Genomic DNA, 24,736 nt, shown 5'->3' with positions numbered 1-24,736 from the left:
AGATGGTGGACTAGCATCCTAGAGTACCATCTTATCGGGGTCTAGATGCTAGTTTCTTTTATAGAACAGAGAGGGGGAGGAGGTGAGGAAGTAAAGTAAAAAGGTCATAAGTCTTGCAAAATATCTCCTGGTTTTGGCCATCCTCGGGGAGGGGATGTGTTAACTTCTTCTTTCCTGCAGCCATTCACAGGTAGGCAGGGTCAGAGTGTTTTCCTATGGGCTGAACAAAGGCACTTTGGTTTAACATTCAGGCAGAGGGGTAGGGCTCCCTGAGGCAGGCAATTATGTATGCCTATATCTATAGACAGAACAAAAGCAATGGAAAGCAAAGGTCAAAGTAAAAGAAACAGATCCAACATGGAGTCAGAGTTTGTTCTTCCCTGTTACAGAATTGCATTAAAAAAAATTAGTTGAAATATAACCATACTACACATGAATTACATATAATTCAGTGATAGTTATCTTGAGTGATAGGGGTACACTGTACATAAGCACTAGTAAAAAAGTGGGAGAAGAGTTGGTGTGCTCACCACCACTGGGGATACCACTAAAAATACCTGATCCAGCCTGAAGGGATTTTGCCCTAAGTTGGTCAGGAAATCCCAAAGTAGAGCTGGGAAACTACAGGAAACTGTGAACACAGTTCAATGCTGAAATGCTGATGAAGGAATTAAAATGCTGATGGAGAGACTAAGCCAGGCTTCACCATGAGATCAGCACTGCTTGAGGAATCAGCTTTTTCAACATAAAAACACATCATTGGTGACACGAGGTCATGACTGAAGGCCTTTTGGAACTGTATCTCAGTAATTATTCTGTTTTTATAGAGGTTCACAGCTCAGGATAATTTTTATACTATTGTTATTTTCTGCTACCTTTTGAATATCCTCCCCCAACTTATATGTGGGCAGGAAATTACAAATAATATGCAATGTGGTATAGACAGAGTCTTGTGCAAAGCTAGATCAATAATCTCGAAGATTAGGGATGCTATTTTATTCCCAAGCTCAGATTTTAATATTTAGCACTATTAAAATGATCTCTGTTAAATTTTCATTCCAGCCTATAATATCTTCAGTGGTATTGAATCTTACATACAACATATTGGCCACCTATTCACACTGTTGTTCAAGTCACTGATTAAAACGGTGACCTACACACAATCAAGGGAACCAGCACAACAGCTAACCACCCTACAGACTATTAGCAACCCATGAGTCAACAAGATTCAGAAACCCTTCCATCATATGGACAGACCCTGTCACCATTCCCCTGAAGGCCTCAGCCACCTCATAATTTCCAACAAGGTGGCTGGAGTCATTAAGTGACAAAACCCTCTGAATAAGAGAAGAGTTAGACAAAGAGAAAAGAAATGTAAGAGAAGCTAATGCTGACAAGAAAGAAAAACATGGATTTTTTTTGTCCTTTTATTATGCTTCAGAGAGTATTTGATACAGGGCAGCATTTCCCTCACTGTGTTCCCTAATAATACATGTTCTTCAAAAGAAGAATTCCAAGGGGAAAAACATTTGGGAAACCCTGGTTAGACAAGGGTCTTAGGTACAGCACAGCTTCTCAGAGTCAGAGCCTTTAATAGTCTAATGCACATTGTACGTCCAAGAGAATTGTGTGTGCTCTCCCTAACGGTCCGAACACTATAACTTATTTCTCGCAGAGCACCTATTAATACCCTATATCCCTGATGGTATGAAGATGAGCAAAAAGGAGACTTTATCATGAAGATGGGGACACAGCAATGAGGGTAATGGGATGACAGATCCATGAACAAACAATTAGAATACAATGTGACAAGAGCCATGGGAAAACCCTATGTAGATGCAAGTGATTTCAGTAGAACAAATGACCTCAGGGGAAGTCACATATAAGCGATGACATTTCAGAAAGATCTTACAGTATATATAAGAGAGCTTGTTGGGCAGAGAAGAAATACAGCAGAGGAAACAGCATGTGCAATGACATGAGATCAAGAGTGAGGGTGGTATGATCAAGGATTGTAGTTAACATTCAAAGGGACAATCCCATAAGAGACAGTTCGTAGAAGAGGAGGCTAAAAAAGTGGATTCCCATCTGATTTCAAGGTGGTTTGTGGGCCCAAATTTAAAATAATTTGAATTTATTCTATAGGCAAAAGAGAGACGCCACAAGCTTTAAGGCAGGGAAATGACATGATAAGGTTTGTTTATAAGAAGATGAACCTGGCAGCAGTATAGAAGGGATAGTAGGAAGATATCCTGGTGGTAGAGAAGGACTGATTACAAAGCTGCTGGAAATGGTCAAGAGGCAAGGTGACCAGGGTCAAAATCAGATCAGCAGTGCTAGGACAGAAGAGGGCTGGGTCCAGGAGACATGTCTGCAGTAGCACTGACAGGATAGGATGTGGTGGTCATCTGTGGATGAGGGTGGGAAAAAGGGGGAGAAATGAAGAATGACTACAGAAGTTCTTAGCCTGAGACACTCAAGAACGATGATGTTACTGATATGACAGTAGACAACAGGAGAAAAGATACTTCTCATTATATATTATAATGGAATCAGTTTGAACCTTTTAGGTTTCAGATGACAGGGATATCTAAATACGTGAAGAGATCATATAGGCAGTGAGATATAACGATCTAGGGGAAAAAAGTGAAAGTTTGAGCATGTTCTGCAAAGAGATAGTGGTGTTTTTATAGGAGTGAACACAGTATATGGCACGTGTCTGATATTCCAGGGTAATAACAATGATAAAAAGAGAAAAGTAGACCCTCCTCCCAACTTGGGATAATATAACTAAATTTTTGCACCTCCAATGTCCTCTCTGTTCTCATTTACCACAGTACTTCAAAGACTGCTATTAGTGATTTAATTATCTCATAGGCAGGTTTCTTCAATACTCAGAGATGGAATTCACAGTAACCAATGAGGTCACATTAAATCCTAGGTGGGCACACTCTTTTTTTACACTCTTCACCTCTCTTGGATTTCAGAGCCCTCTTACACATGCATATTCTATCACTCTCAGTTCAAGGACCACTGCTCTTCAGCAAATATATATATCAAGCATTGTTAAGTCACCACGGCAGACACAAGAACGTATAAGGGATGACAGATGTATACAAGGAACGTGTGATTTCCAAAGAGACTCTTCTGTAAAATTTCTGGTAGAAAGGACTAATATTAATCTAAATCTGGAAGTTGCTAATATAAGCAGAAATGAGTAAAGAAGTTGTGAAATAAACAGTAGAGAAAGAAAGGGGGGGATAAGGGTGGACCAGAATATGATTATGAATGAATTAGACCATCTCATAAAGGATGGCTCCTCCTGAGAATGAAGCTTTCGTTGCTATAAAAGGCCACTCTCCTGACCTTCGTTCGGCACCCTGCCAGCTCCTTCAGTCCACACCATAACTTGTACTTTTGGCAAACTACGTAAGAAAAAAATCTATCCAACTATTCCTACTTAGTATTACCCAAGATGGAAATCTAGGAATGTGCTCTAAGGCATAATACCACTGGGAGCTTAGCTTTTTTTCCTTTATTTTATGTTCCCTATTATCATAAGATTCCATATAGAGAGGAAACTAAGGACAGAAATGTACCTTTTCTGAGATTACTCAGTACTCTCTTTGCAGTGCTGCATTGTACAGCCCTAAGACATGGGAGGCCATAAGAGCGTCAGCATTATTGATAGTCTCTACTATCTTCAGAGAGCTTTATCTAAATGTCATACAGCTCTTACTGTCTCCTGCACTGTTGAATCTAAAGATGCAGGGAATTCTTGTGTCCTCCTACAACCTTTGGGATATATGATAATTTAGACAAGGCTTCAGTGAGATAGAAGCTGATCTTAGGAAACCAATCCCATGACTCTCTATTATCTAGATTAATGATAGCTAAATTCTAATTCAATGATTCATCTAATCCTAATTCAATGATTCCATTTTTTCAGGTAATATTTATGCAGTTCTACCACTGAACAGGTGCTTTCATATATGTTGGAGATACAAAGATGAATAAGCTGTGGATATACAAAACTCCGTAAACTATCCTCACAAAGATCACTTACCACATGAGACAATCCCATAAAATGCTAACTATAATTTAGTATATTACATGATATGTGTAGAACGAAAAGGACACAGTATGAACAGTGTGCTAAGGAAAAATGAAGGAAGGAGACCCTACATAGATTAATTTGTTCAATTAATTTGTTAATCTTCATTTGTACAATCATGCAACAGATATTATAAGTGCCTACTCTAAGCCAGACTATTCTAGGTTTTGGGTTTACTGCAGATGGCAAAACAGATAAAATCACTCTCTCAAAGAGCTTATTCTGTTGGGGGAGATAGGTACTACACAAATTTCAAATGGTAATAAATGCTGTAAAGAAATAAATATGTCAGAGTATCTAGCAGGAAGGAGGGTTACTCTGAGGAGGCATCATCTGAGCACAGACCAGAATTACAAACAGAAGTCAGCTATGTGGAGAACAAAGAATCAATAACCAAGTCAGAGAACAAGGTCTTCTGGAAGGTACAGGCTGAAAAAGACATGATATTCTTCTGAGCTGAGAACTCAGTGTGTCTTCAGCATGGTGAAAAAAGGGAGAATAGAGGTACGAAATGAGATCACAGAGGCAGATGGGGGTCCAATCACAAAGTGAGTAGTGGTAAGAAGTTGTCAACTAAGTATGATGAAAAGCTCTTGGAGTGCTTTAAACAAGAAAGTAACATTTTGATTTACATTTTTTAAACTTCAGTCTATTACTGTATTGATAGTAGATCATGGAATAAAGCAAAAAGAAAGAGGGAGACTAATTGCACAGTATAGTTGAAATGATGGTGGCTGGGACTAGGTTGGTGACAGTAAAGATGGGAAAAAAGAGATGAATGGAGGATATTTTGAAGGGAAAGTCAATGGGACTTGTTGATGTACATTAAAGATGAGGAAAACAGGAATGAAAGATGACTTCTAACAGTTTATTCTGACCAAGCTGACAGATGATGGTGCCTCTTCTGGTTCCATTTATTTTGGTCATGTTAAGTTTGAATGCCTACAAACATCTGGAAACTCAAAAAGGCAGCTGGATAACATCCATGTCCAAACTGAGTGTTCATTTTCACTGCTTGATACCTTAGCAGCACTTAGCACAGTTGACCTGTCCCTCCTGATTCCTCCTGGCTCCCATGACACCATGTTCTCATGGACTCCTCCTACCTCATTGTCACTACTTTTGGGTCTGCTTGGCTGGCTCTGCTTGACCTCTAAAGGTTGAAGGTCTCCACAGTTCTATCCTTGGCTTTTTTCCTTATACAGCTACACATCTACTAGGTTGTCTCAATCTAGTCGTTTGGCCTGCCATCAGTATGTCAGTGAGACAGCTATAGTCAGTCCAGTGATAGTAAGGGACAATCAGAAGATTCAGAAGAATAGTCAGTGTTCCCCCATCATCAGTTTTAGTATGGCAATAGGCAATATGGATCCAGCACAAGAGGAAAACAAAACTCTCATCATGGTCAAAGAGGAAGCAACACTAGACAGTCAGGATCTCAGCAGGGCCAAATACCCAGTCTTGGATAGCTTGGTTCTATGCAAGAAAATATGGGTCAAGTATAAGAGGACATTCATCCAGTCATGGACAGTCAGGAAAGAGTTCCAGACATTCAGCATCATCTCATAGCAAATCATTATCTATAGAGTCTGGAATCAGTACAAATGACAATGGTGCCTAGTATAGTCAATCTAGTGATAGTGAAAGACAATCAGAAAACTTAGCATCAACCCATGAACAGTCTGGGTGTGGCCATAAACAATCAAAATCTGACAAAATAGGAAAACAAGGCTCTAGCCTCATGCTAGACTCTCAGGACCAACATCTACCCATGGACAGTCTGGATCTACACATGTAGAATCTGGGCCCAACACAAGAAGACATGGATCCAGCCACAGTCATTTAGGAGAAAGCTCCAAATACTTCTCACAGACAATCATCACCTCTGCAGTCTAGATTCAGTACAAACAGTAGAGATATAACTTTACTCAGTCCAGTGGTAATGAAGGACAGTTAGGTGACTGGATAGACAGTCACTCTCTTCCCACAGTCCACCTGAATATAGGCATGGGCAGTCTGGATCTAGCACAAGAAAAAGAAATGGCTCCAGCCATGGACACTTAAAAGATAGGCCAGGGACTCATCAAAGACGGGTATCCACTCAATCTGGGTCTTCCAATGAAGAATCTGTGTTCAACACATGAGAAAGAAATGGATCCACCTATGGACAATCAAAAGGCAGCACTGGAACTTCAGGGTCAACTCACAGACAAGCACCATTAATATTCTACAGACATTAACAGTGATGCAGACATCAAGAGACACAGTTATACCCAGGCCAGTAATGATGAAATACAATCTGGAGATAGAGAGAAAGAATCACAATAAACCCACTGGCAGTCTGAGTATAGACAAAGAGAGTTGGGCTCTAACACAAGAGAAAAACAAGGATTGAGTCTTAGAAACTGAAAAGATAGCTCTATAAACCCTATGAACTCTAGGGCTTGTCAGAGCCAGACATCCACTAATGGTCACTCTGAATCTACAAATGAAATCTCAGGATCCAACTCTAGAAAGAGACAAACAGCCAACCATGAACAGACATGAGAGCTTTGGAAAATCAGTGTCCCGTCATGGCCACATAAAAATTCATGAACAGTTGGGTCTCGTCATGAAGAGGCTCAGATAGAGAGTGAGGATTTATCCATGAAAAGTTTAGGTCCAGCATAAAAAAGAGACAAGTATCTAGCCATAAAAAGGAGATAGCAGTGGACATTCAGTGTCTACATCCACACAGCCTCTACCACTGTAAGCAGGAAACAGACATCAGTTATAATCAATCTAGTGATAGTAAAAGGCAATCAGGAGATTGAATAGACAGTCAGCTTCCACTCATGGTCAGTCTGAGTGTAGTCATAAGCAATCTTGGTCTAGCACAAGAGGAAGACAAGGCTCTACCAAGGAGAATTAGAAGACAACTCTAGACATTCAGAATGTCAACATGGCCAGACAGCAATTCATGGACATTCTGGATCTACCCAAAGAGAATCTGAGTCCACTATAACAGGAAGATGTGTACAGTATTTGGCTATGGAAAATCAGGAGATAGCTCTGAATACTCCAGTTCTGCTTACAGACAATCTGCACATACAAGGTCTAAATCAAGTATAAGCAGACATTGAGGATCCAGTTATAGTTGATAACACAATCAGGAGACTCACACAGAAAGTCAACATTAGTCCATGCATGGTCTGAGTATGATTATGGACAGTTGAGAAACAGGAAGTCAGAAGACGGGTTTATATACTCAGAGTCTCACAAGGACAGACACACACTGGAAGACAGTCTGGACCTACTCATGAACAGCCCAGATCTAGCACCAAAAGCATATAAGGTGGTTATGGACAATCAAGAGATAGCTGTGGACACTCAGGATCTACCCACACACAATCATTTACAAAGTCTGGTTATAGTATCAACAGAGAAAGGGGATCCAGTTATAGTCAGTCCAGTATATTGAAGGACAATCAGAAGACAGGGAACAACAGTCTTCACCTTCCCATGATGAGTCTGAGTATGTCTAGTAGCACATGAGGAATAAATTACTCTCGCCACGGGAAAGCTGGAGATAGGCCAGGGTTCTATCAAACATGGACATTTATTCAGAGGCAAGCTAGGTCTACCCATGCAGAATTAGAGTCTAACACAAGAGAAAGATATGGGTTTATGTATGGACAATCTGGGTCATCCCACAGGCAATCGTCATCTATACAGACTGGATCTGGAATAAGCAGACACAAGGATCCAGTTACAGTCAGGCCAGTGATAGTGAAGGGCAATCAGAAGATTCAGAGAGACAGTCAGAATAAACCCATGGCTGGTCTAAGTCCAGTTCAAAAAACCAGTATGAATCCACTCATGGCCAGTCACTACACAAATCTAGATATTCAGGGTCTCATCAAGGCCAGAGAGCCTTCCCATGGACACTCAGAATCCAGCAGAGGAATAAATCAAGGATCCTGCCACAAGCAGTCAAGACATAGCTCTGACACTCAGGGTCTCTTGAAAGGCTGATGACAATTTATGGACAGTCTGATTCTTCCCATGGATCATCAAGATCAAGCACGAAAGAAAGATAAAGATCCCCCGTGAACATACAGGACACAGTTCTACAGACAGCCTGGGTACGCAGCAAGTAGACATCGAGGATCCAGTTCCGGTCAGGCCAGTGATAGTGAAGGGAAATCAGAAGATTCAGAGAGAGCATCAGCATCAACTCACGGACAGTCTGGATGTAGACATGTGAAATAGCTTTCAGGAGGACAAAGAGATAGGCCCATACAGTCAGAATCTCAAAAGAGCCAGAAAGCCACCCAGGGACAGTCAAGATTCAGCCCAGCAAGCAGATAAGCCTCTAACTAGGAGCACACAGCAGACTGCACTAGATATTCACAATCTCATCATGCCCAGATATCCACCAGCAGACAGTCTGGGTCCACCCATGAGAGATTCAGGTACAGCACAACAGAAGGACATGTATCCAGCTATCAACAATCAGAAAATAGCTTGACACTCAGGGTCAGCCTACAAACTTCATCCATACAATCTGACCCTAGTAAAACTAGAAAATGAGCATACAATTATTGTCAGTTTAGTGGTGGTGAAGGAGACTCAAATAGAGTCAACATAAACCCATGGACAATCAGAGCCAAAAAAAATAAGCCCCCCAAAAGACCCATTCATGAACATTTCTGAAGACCAAGTTAGAAATTCAGAGTCTAGTCAACTACCCATGAGCAGTCAGAATCCAATACCAAAAGAATAATGTATACAACAAATTCTTTCCAGGAAAAAGTCATAGTCATAATCAGGCAAGAGATAGCACACTCAGAAGCCAGACACATCAAACCCAAGGTCAATTTGGGTCTAATCATATTCAGACAGTCATTAGTAGAGACAAAGGCAAGGATCTGGGTTATAATTGCAAACATGGCAGCTATGGAAGTGCTGAATATGACTATGGATGGTCTGAAAACAATAGAACAGAACATTTAGCTTTGATTCCAGTCCACTGAAATCTGGGAATCAAAGTACAAACAAGCCTAGGCTCAATCAGTCAGGATCTGCTTCTGATCATTCAGAGTCCAGATCAACAGGTAAGATAGAAAGGCAAGGATTTAATTTTGGATACTCAAGAATAAGTTATACACTTAATTTGATACCGATGATCAGTCTGAATCTATCAGAGGTGTAAGACCATCAACTGCTTATAGCAGGTCCCCTGAATGACCTTAGACAATTGGAATCTAGTCATTTTCTAACTACTTCCCCTATTGTCCATAATTCACTTCAGCTAGAAAACAGGCATCTAACAATAGACATTCTAGTAACTCTGAAGTTCAGTCAGGATAATCAAACAGAAAATCATCATCTACTAGTGGACAGATGACTTCTGGCCATGAAAGACCAGGATTCAACTCAACAATACTGGAAGACAGGAGTGCAATAATACCCACCCAAGCAAGTTACACCTACAATAATTTTGAGTCCAGTACAAATGGAAAGCAGGATAATAATGTCCAATCTAGTGATACATCCAGGCAATCACGGTACGAACAAGGACAATCAAGTTCCCCAAAGTGAAAATCACATCTCTAGTTCTTACAAATCTGGTGACAGCAAAGCCCCACCTCCCCCCAAAAAATAGGAGAATGCAACTATTGCTATACATTCAGTACCAAAACCAAAGGGTTCAATGGAAGGTATAAAAAGGAATCTAGCCATACTCAGCTACGGGACAGTGGAAGGTACAGCCAGGATGAGGATATTTATCAAGATGGCAGTTCTGAGACAACAAGTAACAATGGAAGCAAGCGAAAACCAAGTTTTTACTACTTTTTGTAGCAACACTCCGCTCTATAAATACATCCACGAGCAAAGGGACAACTACCATAAGTGAAACACCAACAGGAGAGGAACTAACTCAAAAAACTAAGCAAAGACACGAGAAAAATACATAAAGCACAGGAATTTGTAGTGAAAAACTGCTTTTTAAAGACAGTTATCTGTCTCTATTATTTTCTTTAAAAATGTAATTCTACTTTAATCATTATACTTCCTGTTAATCTTCCTTTAAAGAATAGTATATACTTCTCCCCCTCAGCTATATATTAGTGATATAAGTTTAAATGTAATAATATAATACAAAAAATTTTGCTGTTTAGGGTTCAATAAGAGTTAAATATGAGCACTTAAGTTTTGAAGTTTCTGCCAAGTTTGATATTACATGTGACTCAAAAGTGACATATTAGGGGCTTCCCTGGTGGCACAGTGGTTGAGAGTCTGCCTGCCAATGCAGGGGACGCAGGTTCGAGCCCTGGTCTGGGGGGATCCCACATGCTGCGGAGCAGCTAAGCCGACGAAGAGTGGCACCGGCACACTGCAGCTGGAGGGGGCCCACGCACAGCAATGAAGACTCAACACAGCCAAGAATAAATGGATAAAATAAATAATTTTTTTTTAAAAAGTGACATATTAGGTCTTACAGCATCATCAGATTACTGTGACTGCAATACCTTGAGTTTATAGACAGAGCTTTCAAGTCTTTGGTTTCAGACTATCTACTGCATAAAAATTGCCAATATAAAAGTATAAACACTATGTCTTGCCTCTTCCCTTCTCCATTATCTTACTATATAAATGGTAAAAACTGACCCAAACAGGCAGAGAACTAAGGATGCTTTGCAGAACAAAAGCATTTAAGCACAACCATGGAAGATGAGCCCTCAAAAAGCCTGAAAGAGGGCATGAAACTCAGGTTGTAAAGGGCTGATGAGTAAATAGAAGATAAGGGAGTCAGAGACAGGGAGTGCTTACTGCTCTTTCAAAAAGTGAGTTATGAAGAGGTGGAAAGAATTAGATGATGGTGATAACTTAGATGACAAGTCATCATCCTTCCCCCATCTCAAGCCCTCCCTTTAAGACGTATTGCTTTTCTCAGTGTGTATGATAATATAATCATCCAAGCCAGAAGCCTTGGTTACTTCCATTCCCTCATCTCTCAACTGACTGATCTTCCTTATTCTACCTCATGTCCCTATGGTCTAGTATCAACATAGCAGTGAGTCAGATCATGTCTCTCCTCTGCTCAAAACCCTGCACAATAAATAAGCCAACAATACTCTAGTATGTTAGATGTATGTATCACATAGAAAAGGCAGGGAGGCCTTGTGAGATGGTAATATTTCAGCAAAGACTTGAAGGAGATAAAGGATTAAACCAAATAGATATCTGAGGGAATGCGTTCTTGAAATAAAATTCCTAAGGAAAAAGTGTGCCTGAAGGTTTTGGAGAACAGCAAAGAAGCAGCATGGCTTCAGCAGAGTCTATGAGGAGAGGGAAAGTAGGAGAAAAGGTCAGAGAGGAAACTGAGGCCCAATTAAGCTTCACACTCATTACATTCACTACATTCCCTCTCCCCTCCCTGTCCCTCTCCCTCTCCCCCTGCCCCTCCCCCTACCCGTTCCCTTACCCCGCCCCCGCAAAAGCACACACACTAAAAGACAAAGGTTCTGGATCTGACTCCCGTCAACCAAGGTCTATATGTCTCGCTTTTTCCCCTCCATACTTAAAGCTCGGACATCCCCTCTGCTGTCTCCCACGCTAGCAGGTCTTTTATGCCACCTCTGTAACATCTGGAGGATCCCTAAGGAGCACTCCCAAACACTTTCTCCATCTGCCCACTTTGAGAGACCACATCTGCATGCAGAAAGCCTCAAGTAGGTAGGAACAAAGGGATACAGGCTATAAATGGCCATGCCAATAAGAGAATCAAACAGCAAGTTAAGGAGATGGAAACACACTAGTGAAAGATATTGACAGAAAAAATAAGAGGAAACAAGTAAGAATGAGCTCTGGATTCCCAGCATCTGGGTGTTTTTGAGAACTTGAAGGAGAAAAGGGAGAATACTAAGATGAGAGAGAGAGAGAGAGAAACAACTGAATAGGAAGGCAAATCCTCAAGCAGAGTTATTCCAGGGCCTAGGTCTGGAGCTGAAAGATATATCAACGTGCCTGGCCCACCTCCCAGATATTACATGTTAAGGTGTAAAATTACATCAGATCCATTTTTGATTCTTTTGAGATAAGAGAAAAAATGACCCCTGTACCTGGGGAGAAAGATATGGGGGGGAAACACCTCTTGGCCAGTTTTATATTATAGCTGACTTCTTTTTGATTCCATTTACCCCCAAATCATGATCATCAACACTCTCTGCTTGTTATGTCCCTGCTTTTTACCATCTCCTCATTCATAGACACTAAGGTACAAACAACTCTCAGAAACTGCACAGGGAGTTGAGGGTAAAAGACAGAAAGGACAAGAGGGAGACTTTCCCTAGCATCTCCCTAAGACCCAGCAGATGGTGCTATAGGAACAGTGCCTTCCAGACAAGAGTGAAAATGTGACTGAACAGAGGTGGGAAGAAAGCTTCACTGTTTATCCTCACCAATCTTATTTGTTTGTTGGTTGGTTTTTTTAAGTCAAAATTAGATTCCTTAAGAATTGCCCCCCCAACCCTTCCAAGACAGGAATCGTCCCCCATTCCCTGGCTATGCTTAGGAAGAAACAGATTTGAGTTTGAATCTTTTTCTCCACTTAATAACTGAATTGAAACAAGTTTTGTATTTTCTCTGAGCCTCAGTTTTTCATCTGCAAAATAGAGGTAATAATTCCTACATCATATGGTTGTTGTAAGGATTAACAGAATGATGTACAGAAGGGCATAGAGCACTGTGCTTGGCATAAAGGGGAACGTAATTTCCTTTCTTCTGCCAACACATAAGGCACTGAAAAGCCTAGAACATGTCACATACCTTAAGAAATCTCTTCTCCTGAACCCCATCACCTTCAAGGGGATAAACCACTAACTAAACTAATGGCAGAAGGCGGGGGGTGCAGACTTCATGCCCACTCTGTTAATGTGGGGCACGTACTCTGGAAAAATCATGAATCTCAGTTTGGGAAAAGACTTCTCTGATAATCTAGACTGACTCTTACATTAGTAATTCTCAAAAGGGAGACAAGAGGCCAAAAGGTACATTCAACATGCCTGTTGTTTTCATGACACAAACTGAGAAATAAAGCTCATCAAACTCTGATTGTTGATTTTGCAGGATAATCAGAAAATAAAGCACTGAAAGGATTAAAACTGCTTACACAATACATGAAAGTTCCTTTAATACCCCTGACAATAAATACAATTACTCTGAAAAGACCTCATTGCATTTTCAGCCAACAGAGATATTAAAAGTTTCTTCATTACATCAAGTCAAAATTTACCTCCCTTTCATGGTCGTTTGTTCCCTTTCCTACCACCTCACATATGCCAGCGTTCACAGACATGCATGCTTTTCTCTCTCACAAGAATTAGTGTTTCCGATGTCCACACTTCCCAGCCCTTCTCTTCCCTCTAGATTCTCCTCTCCTGTGAATCTTCCTGACAAGCAAATATAGAAGAGGGCCAGCGGGGTGGCAAACTACAGCCCAGAGGCCATATCTTGGGCATCACCAATCTGCTAAAAATGGCCCCTAAGCTAAGAATGCTTTCTAGATTTTTAAGGGTTGAAAAAAACTTGTTACGTGTGAAATTATGAAATTTAAGGGTCAGGTCGATCAGGTTTTATAGAAACACAGTCGTGCTCATTTGTTTACACATCATTTATGGATGCTTTCATGCTGCAAGAGCAGGGTTGAGTAGTTGTAACAAAGCCCATCTGGCCTACAAGCCTATAATATTTACTACCTGATCCTTTACAGAAATGTGTGCCAACCCCTCCTGTAGGAGAGCACTGGCCCCCAAAACATGTTTTACCCACAACTGTTTCTTCCCTCTGTGGTGACAGCCAGCTCCTGCAGGAAATTAGCCTTCACTCAGCAAATTCCACACCCCCTGCAATCCCACAGTCTCAGTCACACCTCTGATGAAGCATGACAACCAGGCCCAAATCAGGCATCCAGAGGAAACGTGGCCACAGAATGGATACTGACTCTGCAGCCCTCTGAGTAACACTGAGAAGAAAACATATAGCCTAATAATGGTAAAATTCGGAATCATATAATTTATCATTTCCCAATAGTTGCTACAACCCCTTCCCAAACCCTGATGACCATATTGCACAAGTTGTAAGTCTATGTCACTTCATCCAGCTTCAGTGAGATTTGTGCTACATATGCACAACAGATGGAGTGTACAGCAAGGTCCTCAGGGACGATTCCTAATGTAAGATTCAGTTTATATCCAGGTGAAATCATGTCCTCTGAGCTGAACACAGGAAGAGAAAGGGCAGATCCTAATCCTGTGAAAAAACAGAGGTGGTCAGGGCAGAGCACTGTAGTCAGGACCCTTACTCCTCTTTCATGTCGATTCAATTTGGCAAACACTTATTGGGGACCTTTATGTGCCAAGCAATGTGCTGTGTCTCCAAGTGACATAGGGATTATATAAGGCCTGTTCTCTATTCTAAGGAGCTAATAATCTAGAAGTGACAAAGGCACATAGCCAAATACATTTGGGTGTCTGTGTTTGTGTGTGTGTGTGTGTGTGTGTGTGTGTGTACACGTGCGTGTAAAGGATATACACCAAACAATTAACAGTAACTATTTCTGGGCAGTAGGATTACATGTATTTTCATTAACTTTTCTATATTTAGCTATATTTTCTAATTTTTTATATTAAATATTAATTACATAGACAATTTTAAAAGACTATAATAGTGTGTGATTGATATTAAAATAAAATTATGAATAAGGGACACAATTATAACTCTCTCTCAAGTAATTCAGGAAAGATTTCCTACAGAATATGAAAGGTGAGTTTGAAAAATGAATAGTACGAGTTTGTCAGGCAGATAATGACAAAAGATATTCCAGAAAAATACGTAAAATAGTATGGTATATTCAGGAAGGTTTATGAAGTTAATTACCAGTGGAGCACAAAGAAGGATAGGGAGTGAGGAGATGTGGCTATAGAGAGGCCACAGCACAGATCATGAGGAACCTTGGATATCATGCTAAAGAGCATGGATTTCTTCCCAATGTTAGATAGTGGTTGAGTGAAAGCAACATTGATGAATGGTCACTAAGGTCTCATAAACAGTCTTAGGTAAAGAAACAAGAGGGCCTCTGCAGCCATTATCCATTCCAAGAGGTAATAAGATAATAAGTAATAAGGTAATAATAATAATAAGGTAACTTGGCTGGAGTCCTGTATAAGAAAATTAAGTTTAAAAAAGAGAGTTTGACTAGATGATCTTCACGGCTCCTAAACATCAGATTCCATGATTCATTGACATCTGGTCCCTGATGTCCCTGCACACACTCCATTCAACTTCAATTAAAATCCACATAATTTTGTTATCAATGCATTATGCTAGACACCTTGTTGAACAGCACAGAGGTCTTTCATTGCAGTGCCCAGAGACTCTGGTAGGTGGGTTGATACTAGCCCAGATTTGGGAACTGCTAATGCAATCTCAGGTGAACAGGTAAGGAAGCAAGAAGGGAAGTGGAAATGTAGGTGGATCTGGGCTTGTTTGGAAGTGAATTAGGACATCTCAAAGAGAGCAGCTCCTCCCTAAGATGGACTACTATTCGTTCTATAAAAAGGCCACTATCCCCAACTAGCGGCACCCTGTAAGCTGCTTCACTCTCCATCCTACTTGTTCCTCTGCTGAACTAGGTAAGTGAACAGGAGTACTTAGGGCTATAAATTATGAGAACACAAGATGTGCTCTAAGGCAAAGAGGCTCTGGGCACCAGGCTCCTTTGTAATATACATACTTTAGGGAACTTTGGTATAAGTCTAGCTTTATTGAGAAGGAAAATGAAGAGATAACTGGGACTGGTAGTACCTCCTTTCTTTGGGGTCATTTCCTTAAAGATCACAAGGCTCAAATTATCCATCAGGCAGGTTGCCTCCTTTACTCTGAGCCTTTTCTCTTTGATGTGTAATCAGTAAAGCCTGAGGGTCAGTCCCTGCTTAAAGAATGAAAACAGAAGCTGAACCTCGGGGTTCCCTGGTGGCGCAGTGGTTGAGAGTCCGCCTGCCGATGCAAAGGACACAGGTTCCTGCCCAGGTCTGGGAGGATCCCACATGCCGCGGAGCAGCTGGGCCCGTGAGCCATGGCCGCTGAGCTTGCGCGTCTGGAGCCTGTGCTCCACAATGGGAGAGGCCACAACAGTGAGACGCCCACGTACCGCAAAAAAAAAAAAAAGTTGACCCATAATGTTTCCATAACATGACCAAGGGAAGTGATCCTACTAAACAACAGGGGAAAATCCACAGATTAAATAATGTCCTATGTGAGTAATTCTTCTGGAAAGAAAATAAGCTGGTTCTCAGAAAAACTGCAAAATAGATGAAATGCATCTTCTTCCCTTTGTCTTTCTTCAGCCCAGAACATCCTGACCACTGTCCATTACTGAGATTCTGGCACTATAAGGCCTCTTGAGTTCAGGAAATTAGCATCTTACTCCTAAATCGTAAAATAGAGTGACTACCACCCTAAAATGTTAGCTCAGGAAATAAATATTCATAAGCTTAGATCTAGCTCTTGATCTTCAAGTCAAGCTGTCTACTGAATAGTTTTATTTGGGTTTCTATGGATGCCTTAAATTCAGTGTCAGATGCGAAACTCATCATCTTCCCCTTTAAACAACCCTCCTCCTCTTCGACCAAGGCATAATCTGGTGCCATTCTTGATTTCCTCTCTCAGCAGGGTCCTCCACCCTCCAACTTCCATCAAATTCACGAACAGTCTCTCAAAACAGCCCATTTCTTTCCATCACTATTGCTAGTCTTTGGGTCAGGCCACCTTCCACTTCCAATCTCAGCATCATATGCAAATCTAATCATTTCACAACTCAACTCAAAATCCTTCCCAGCTCTTAAAATTCAAGTTCCTTAACACAACTTAAAAGGTATGATCTGGGGCTTCCCCGGTGGTGCAGTGGTTAGGAATCCGCCAGCCAATGCAGGGGACACGGGTTCGAGCACTGGTCCAGGAAGATCCCACATGCCGCGGAGCAACTAAGCCTGTGCACCACAACTACTGAGCCTGCGCTCTAGATGCCATGAGCCATAACTACTGAACCCACGTGCTGCAACTACTGAAGCCCGCACACCTAGAGCCTGTGCTCCGCAACAAGAGAAGCCACCGCAATGAGAAGCCCGTGCATCGCAACGAAGAGTAGCCCCCCACTTGCCACAACTAGAGAAAGGCCACACGCAGCAACGAAGACCCAACACAGTCAAAAATAAATAAATTAAATAATTTATTTTTTTTTAAAAAAGGCATGATCTGGTCCCTATTTATCTTTCTAGCCATATCTCTTGACTGTTAGACTCTATATTTAGCAATCCTGAATCTCTCAGTTCCTTGTATGAGCCATGCTTCCTCTCATCTCTGGCTCTCTGTTCATACTGTTCCCTCTGCCTGCAACAATCTTTTGCCCCTCCTGCTCTTTCCATACCCCTTTATTTGGCTAATTCCAACCCATTATTCAAAAGACACCACTTCCTCTCATTAACCATCCTTGAACCCCCAGTGGTTGTCCTCTGGTATAATGGTTCACGTGAAATTATCACCATACGTGGAACTTTTAAGTTTGTGTGTCTTGCCCAGTAAACGTTAGGCTCCATTTTGTCAGGAACCAAACTTGTTCACTGCTTTATCCCTGAACCTAACTCAATGCTAGGCAGATAGTAGGTGCAAAATAAATGTTTGTTGTTGAGTTAATTAAGTAGTTAATTAATTAAAAGCTGGACAAATAAAGAAAAGCCATATAGAATTAAAGCAGTTATCCAAAATTATTGTTTATAAATTAGCTAATCATATATTTGACCCATCCTTAAAAAATAATCAATTCTCTGTTCCCTGTCATCTTCCAGTTGCACCCTCTTCTAGCTATTTATTGCATATTCCTTTTTCTCTTTCTGCTCGGGATAGGGCAGTCCAGCCTAAAGGACTATGAGGCTGAGCTCCACCTAAGTAAGCTAAACATTCATATTTCTACAGCCTTCCTTCGATTGGTTAGCTCAGTGTGTGCTGCATAGTCACAGAGCTTCCTTTTGTACCTTGTTCCTATACAGAATCCAGATGATCCAAACACTGTAGATACCATCATGCAAAATCTGGATTGAGACCATAACAAGAAGATCGAATTTACTGAGTACCCTCTGATGATATTCAAGCTGGCTCAGGCTTGTAATAAAATCGTCGGCAAAGACTACTGCCAAGATTCAGGGTCAAAGCAAAAAGATCACAGTCACCAGCACCAAGAGGAACAGAGTGAAACAGAAAAGGAGGATGAAGGGCAAGAATTGTCTTCTAGTCATTCAAGCTGGAGTGAAGGAAAACATGATTCTTACTCCAGAGGCTCTAGGGGCAGCATTAAACACAGGTCTGGGTCCAGCTCCAGAAGAACTGGGCATCAAGGAGGCTTGTCTAGTTCTGGGCACAGGCAAAGCTCTGGGGAAAGAAAGAGAGAGTCAAGTTCAGGCTACTTCAAGGACAGTAAGAAAAATAAGCATGGTTCTCATCAGCACAAAAGGTCTAGGAGTGAAGAAGTTGGTTATACTCATTCAAGGAACTGTAGCATAAGATCAAACTCAGCAAATCAGTCAGGTACTTATGGAGAACAAGGGCATGTGTGCCACTCAGAGCATCAGTCTTCCAGTTCTGACCAACACTGGTCTGACTCAAATGAATCTTTAGGGAAGAGACAACATAAGAAAAAATCATGCCAGTCACTTAGTAAGCAGTATTGTGGAGTCATCTCAGGGAGTTGTGGAGGACAAGACCACCAGTCAAATTCAAATGAGCCCACTGGCTGTGGTCATGGCTGTGGCTCAGGCCAGCCCTCTCAACAGAGATGGCATGAATCAAATGAAGGATATCAATCAGGAAACTATGAAGAACAAGGATACTGTTCTACTTCTAGTTCAAGTGAGGTATCCAGTTATGGCCAACACAGGTCAGGCTCAGGATGGTCTTCTAGCTCTATCCAACGTGGGTCTGGATCAGGTCAATCCTCTGGCTACAGACAAATAGATCTGGCTCAGGTCAGTCTTCTGGCTTTAGGCAGCATGGATCTGGCATAGGTCAATCCTCTAGCTATGAACAGCATAGTTCTACTTCAAGACAGTCACCAAGCTGTAGCCAACATGGATCTGGCTCAGGTCAGTCATCTAGCTGTGGCCAACACAGTTCTGGATCAAGCCAATCTCTTAATCATGGCCAACACAGGACTGGATCAAGTCAGACTTCTAGCTATAGCCAAAAAAGGACTAGATCAGGCCAGTCTTCTGGCTTTAGACAACATGGGTCTGACTCAGGAGAGTCTTCCGGCTTCAATCAGCACAGATCTAGCTTAGGTCAATCCTCCAGCTATGAACAACATGGTTCTACTTCAGAACAGTCACCAAGCTGTGGCCAACACAGATCTAACTTAGGTCAGTCTTCCAGCTATGGTCAATGTGGCTTAAGTCAACGTGGCTCAAATCAGTCTTCTAGTCACAGCCAACACAGTTCTGGCTCAAGTCAGTCTTCTGGCCACAGCCGACATATATCTGGCTCAGGTCAGTCTTCTACATTTGGTCAGCATGGTTGTAGCTCAAGAGAGTCATCTGGCTTTGGTCAGCATAGATCTGGCTTAGGTCAATCCTCTAGCTATGAACAACATGATTCTACTTCAGGACAGTCATCAAGCTGTGGCCAACACGGATCTCTTAGGTCAGTCTTCCAGCTATGGTTAACGTGGCTCAAGTCAGTCTTCTGGCCACAGCCGACATGGATCTGGCTCAGGGCAGTCTTCTAGCTTTGGTCAGCATGGTTCTAGCTTAAGAGAGTCATTTGGTTTTGGTCAGCATGGATCTGGCTTAGGCCAGTCATCAAGCTATGGACAATACCAATCTGAATATGGTTAATCTTCTAGGCATGGAAAACATGGTTCTGCTTCAGGTCAGTCCTCCAGCTTTAGACAAAAAAAGTCTGGATCAGGTCAATCTAGCTATGGCCAACACAGGTCTGGCTCAGGTCAGTCTTCTAGTTGTGGCCAGCATGGATCTAGTTCAAGACAGTCTTCAAGCTATGGTCAATATGAGTCAGCTCAGGTGTGTCTTCTAGATATGGCCAACCTAGGTCTGGAACAAGCCAATCTTCTAGCTACAGCCAACATAGGTTTGGATCTAGTCAGTCCTCTAAGGTATGACTGTTATGGGCCCAGATCAGGTCAGTCTAGCTTTGGGCAACATGGGTCTAGCTCAGAAGAATCTTCTGCCTTTGAGCACGGATCTAGCTTAGATCAATCATTAAGCTCTGGATAGCGTGAATCTAGATATGGTCAATCCTCTGACTACAGACAACATGGTTCTGCTTCAGGACAATCATCAAGCTGTGGTCAACATACATCTGGATCATGCCAGTCTTCTAGCTATGGCCATTGTGGGTCTGGATTAGGTCAATCTTCTAGCTATAATCCACAGAGGTCTGGATCAGGACAGTCTTCTGGCCATGTCCAATGTGACTCTGGCTCAAGTCAGTCCTCTAGCCATGGCCAGTTTGGATCTGGATGGAGTCAGTCTTCTAGCTATGGCCAACACAAATCTTCCATGGGTCAGTGTTCTACCCAGGGTTAACATGGATCTGGCTTTGGTCAGTGTCCCAGTTCTGAACGATATGGGCCTGGCTCATGTCACTCATCTAGCTCTGGACAATATGCTTCTTGATCTGGTCAGTGTTCTAGCTCTGGACAATATGGGTCTGGCTCATGTCACTCATCTTGCTCTGAACAAGGTGGTTCTGGATTTGGTCAGTGTTCTAACTATGAGCAACATGAATTACAAGGGAGATTAGGTCAAGTTCAAGTGGAACTCATGAAGGGTACAGCAGACCCCAAATAGGCTCAACCCCCCATCAGTCAAGAAGAAAGAGCCAGGAATGGTCAGGGTACAGCCAGAAAGAAAGAACTAGGAGTTGTAGCCCATCAAGTAGCAAGTCGAATGGATATGAGAGTATTCATGGACAATCAAGAACATGTAGGCAACAAAGCCAAGGATGGAGCCAGGGTCAAAGGGAATCTGGCTGTAGCCATTCAAATTGTAATGAAGGGCAACCAGGAAGCAGTTATAGACAAGATGAAAGCTCCTCAAGTTGTAGCTTTAGACAGTTTACACACTCCTATGGACAGTCTAGATTCAACACTACCAATACATTGTTAATTTGCAAGGAGGATAATAGACAAGGTGGCCATTATTACCAGAGAGAAGGAGGTAACTATGAAGGGGGAGATACAAACTCAAGTTCCCACAATTTCCATAGCAGCACTCCACTCTCTGAATATGTCCAAGAGCAGAGGTGCTAATTCAAGGAATGAATAATAAATAGAAGTGAAATTAACTCAAGTAGTAGTTTAAGAAATATGAAACTTATATACAAGCAATTCATTATGAAACTTCTTTCTAACACTGGATGTATCTATTTCTGTCTTTTCCTTTTAAACATGTAACTGTACTCAATTCCTTGTTACTGGGTTCCTTCCAAAGAATGTACAGTATGGGGGCTACTTAGTTAGGAAATACTGAGTTGAATAAATAATGTGTGGGAATAAATTCGGAAGAATAAGGCAAAGCATTTGAGGAGCCTGGGGTTTAATTGAGGTGTCTTTTTGAGAGCTCCTTACTCACCATATGATGCCAAAACTAATGTTTCATCTCTAAAGAGCAAAAAATTATAAATGTGTTACCAGTTCTGGAGCCAAAGCTTCTCTTATAGTAACATGGACTATAATTTTTTGTGTGCCCCACAATGGATGACAGCAGAAAAAAGAAGACCCTAAAAGCAAAGACACAGCATTGATAGTGTCTTTGCTTATCAAAACCACCAAGCCCCTATTCTTAGCTGCATCTTTAATGAGTAAACTAACAAGAGGCATTAAAAAGTGGCACCAATGATGGACACTTAGGTTGTTTCCATCTCCTGGCTATTGTAAATAGGGCTGCAATGAACATTTTGGTACATGACTCTTTTTGAATTACGGTTTTCTCAGGGTATATGTCCAGTAGTGGGATTGCTGGGTCATATAGTAGTTCTATTTGTAGTTTTTTAAGGAACCTCCATACTGTTCTCCATAGTGGCTGTACCAATTCACATTCCCACCAGCAGTGCAAGAGGGTTCCCTTTTTTCCACACCCTCTCCAGCATTTATTGTTTCTAGATTTTTTGATGATGGCCATTCTGACTGGTGTGAGATGATATCTCATTGTAGTTTTGATTTGCATTTCTCTAATGATTAAAGATGTCGAGCATTCTTTCATGTGTTTGTTGACAACCTAAGTGTCCATCATCGGATGAATGGATAAAGAAGATGTGGCACATATGTACAATGGAATATTACTCAGCCATAAAAAGAAACGAAATTGAGCTATTTGTAATGAGGTGGATAGACCCAGAGTCTGTCATACAGAGTGAAGTAAGTCAGAAAGAGAAAGACAAATACCATATGCTAACACATATATATGGAATTTAAGAAGAAAAAAAAATGTCATGAAGAACCTAGGGGTAAGACAGGAATAAAGACACAGACCTACTTGAGAATGGACTTGAGGATATGGGGAGGGGGAAGGGTAAGCTGTGACAAAGCGAAAGAGAGGCATGGACATATATACACTACCAAACGTAAGGTAGATAGCTAGTGGGAAGCAGCTGCATAGCACAGGGAGATCAGCTCGGTGCTTTGTGACCGCCTGGAGGGGTGGGATAGGGAGGGTGGGAGGGAGACGCAAGAGGGAGGGGATATGGGAACATATGTATATGTATAACTGATTCACTTTGTTATAAAGCAGAAACTAACACACCATTGTTAAGCAATTATACTCCAATAAAGATGTAAAAAAAAAAAAAAAAAGTGGCACCAGGTACTTTTCCCTAACCTGTGAGTGAGAGCATTTTTTTCTTAAAGGGCAGGGATGAATCAGGTCAGGATTAAAAGATCCAAATGTGGGCTCTGGGACTTCCCTGGTGGCAGAGTGGTTAAGAATCCGCCTACCAATGCAGGGGACAGGGGTTCAATCCCTGGTCTGGGAAGATCCCACATGCCGCGGAGCAACTAAGCCCGTGAGCCACAACTACTGAGCCTGCGCACTGGAGCCCACAAGCCACAACAACTGAGCCCGCATGCCACAAGTACTGAAGCCTGCGCACCTAGAGAAGCCACCACAATGAGAAGCACACGCACTGCAACAAAGACTAGCCCCCACTCGCCACAACTAGAGAAAGTCGGTGCACAGCAACAAAGACCCAACACAGCTACAAAAAAAACCAAAAATACAAAAAAAAAAAACAAATGTGGGCTCTGACTTGGTTTCAGCAAGAAAGATCTTGACCCCTACTACTAAGAATTTTCTCCAGGTTAAAAAAAATTTATAAGAGCAATAGCGTGAAAATACAAAGGCTCTAAACTACTTCTGTAGTTCACTGGCCTGCCTCATAGGACAATACCATTTATACAGCAATTGAACAAAACACTGTCAGCCACTGCTTCATAGTTTCTTAGTTTGACTGTCGCATATTTGTTTCAAGTCTTTGGATTAAAATAACTGGACTGCATTAAAACTGACAATAAATAATGGTGATCAAATACTGAGGTTTGTCTCATCTCTGCTTCAATTCACTCTCACACACAGGTGGTCAGACTAAAAACTAACTTAAATAGTTATTTTCCAAGGCCCTGTCCTTCACAGATATCCCAGAATATGTAAATAATTTTTTAAATTCAAAAACAACTCAATCTTAAAATGAGCAAAAGATCTGATTGGACACTTACCAAGCAAGATGTACAAATGGCCAATAAGCACCTGAAAAGATGCTCAATGTCCTTGGTCATCAGAGAAACTCTAATTAAAACATAATGAGATACTACTACACACACATTAGAATGGCCAAAATTAAAAATACAGGCAATACCAAGTGTTGGTATTACTGGTGGATAGTAAAATGATAATGCTTTGTGATGACCTAGACCCAGAGGGGTGGGATAGGGAGGGTGGAAGGAGGCTCAAGAGGGAGGCCATATGGAGATATATGTATACATATAGCTGATTCACTTTGTTGTGCAGCAGAAACTAACATAACATTGTAAAGCAATTATACTCCAATAAAGATATTTTTTAAAAAAAGAAGAAAGTAAAATGATATATTCACTTTGAAAAATAGTGTGGTAATGTCTTATAAAGTTAAACATACATGAGTATATGAACCAGCAATTCTACTCCTAGGTGAAATGAATACATGTCCACGTGAAGATTTTTACATAAATGTTCACGACAGCTTTAATAATAATACCCAAAACTTAAAACAACCAAAATGTGCACAACTGATGAATAAACAAATTGTATAGCCATCCAATGAAACACTATTTAGCAAAGAGAAAAGAATGAACTGCTCATATACATGACATGGATGAACCTCAAAAACATTATACTGATCAAAAGAATCCAGACACAAAAAAAGTACATATGGACTTCCCTGGTGGTGCAGTGGTTAAGAATCCACCTGCCAATACAGGGGACATGGGTTCGAGCCCTGGTCCAGGAAGATCCCACATGCCGTGGAGCAATGAAGCTC

At 41.4% G+C, this 24,736-nt stretch overlaps 1 protein-coding gene and 1 long non-coding RNA gene across 3 annotated transcripts in view; both read right to left on the bottom strand.

Moving 5' to 3' along the window:
* LCE5A (late cornified envelope 5A) overlaps positions 1-24,736 on the bottom strand; it is a 190,260-nt gene that overhangs the window by 120,042 nt on the left and 45,482 nt on the right.
* The window catches only part of LOC309801204, a 90,927-nt gene that overhangs the window by 49,600 nt on the left and 16,591 nt on the right, over positions 1-24,736 (bottom strand). The window lies entirely within an intron of this gene.

This window comes from Mesoplodon mirus (genome assembly GCF_964341445.2).
Source record: "Mesoplodon mirus genome assembly, chromosome: 3".
Taxonomy (NCBI): Eukaryota; Metazoa; Chordata; class Mammalia; order Artiodactyla; family Ziphiidae; genus Mesoplodon; species Mesoplodon mirus.
The sequence above is the reverse complement of the archived record's forward strand: the minus strand, read 5'-3'. Positions and strand labels throughout refer to the sequence as shown.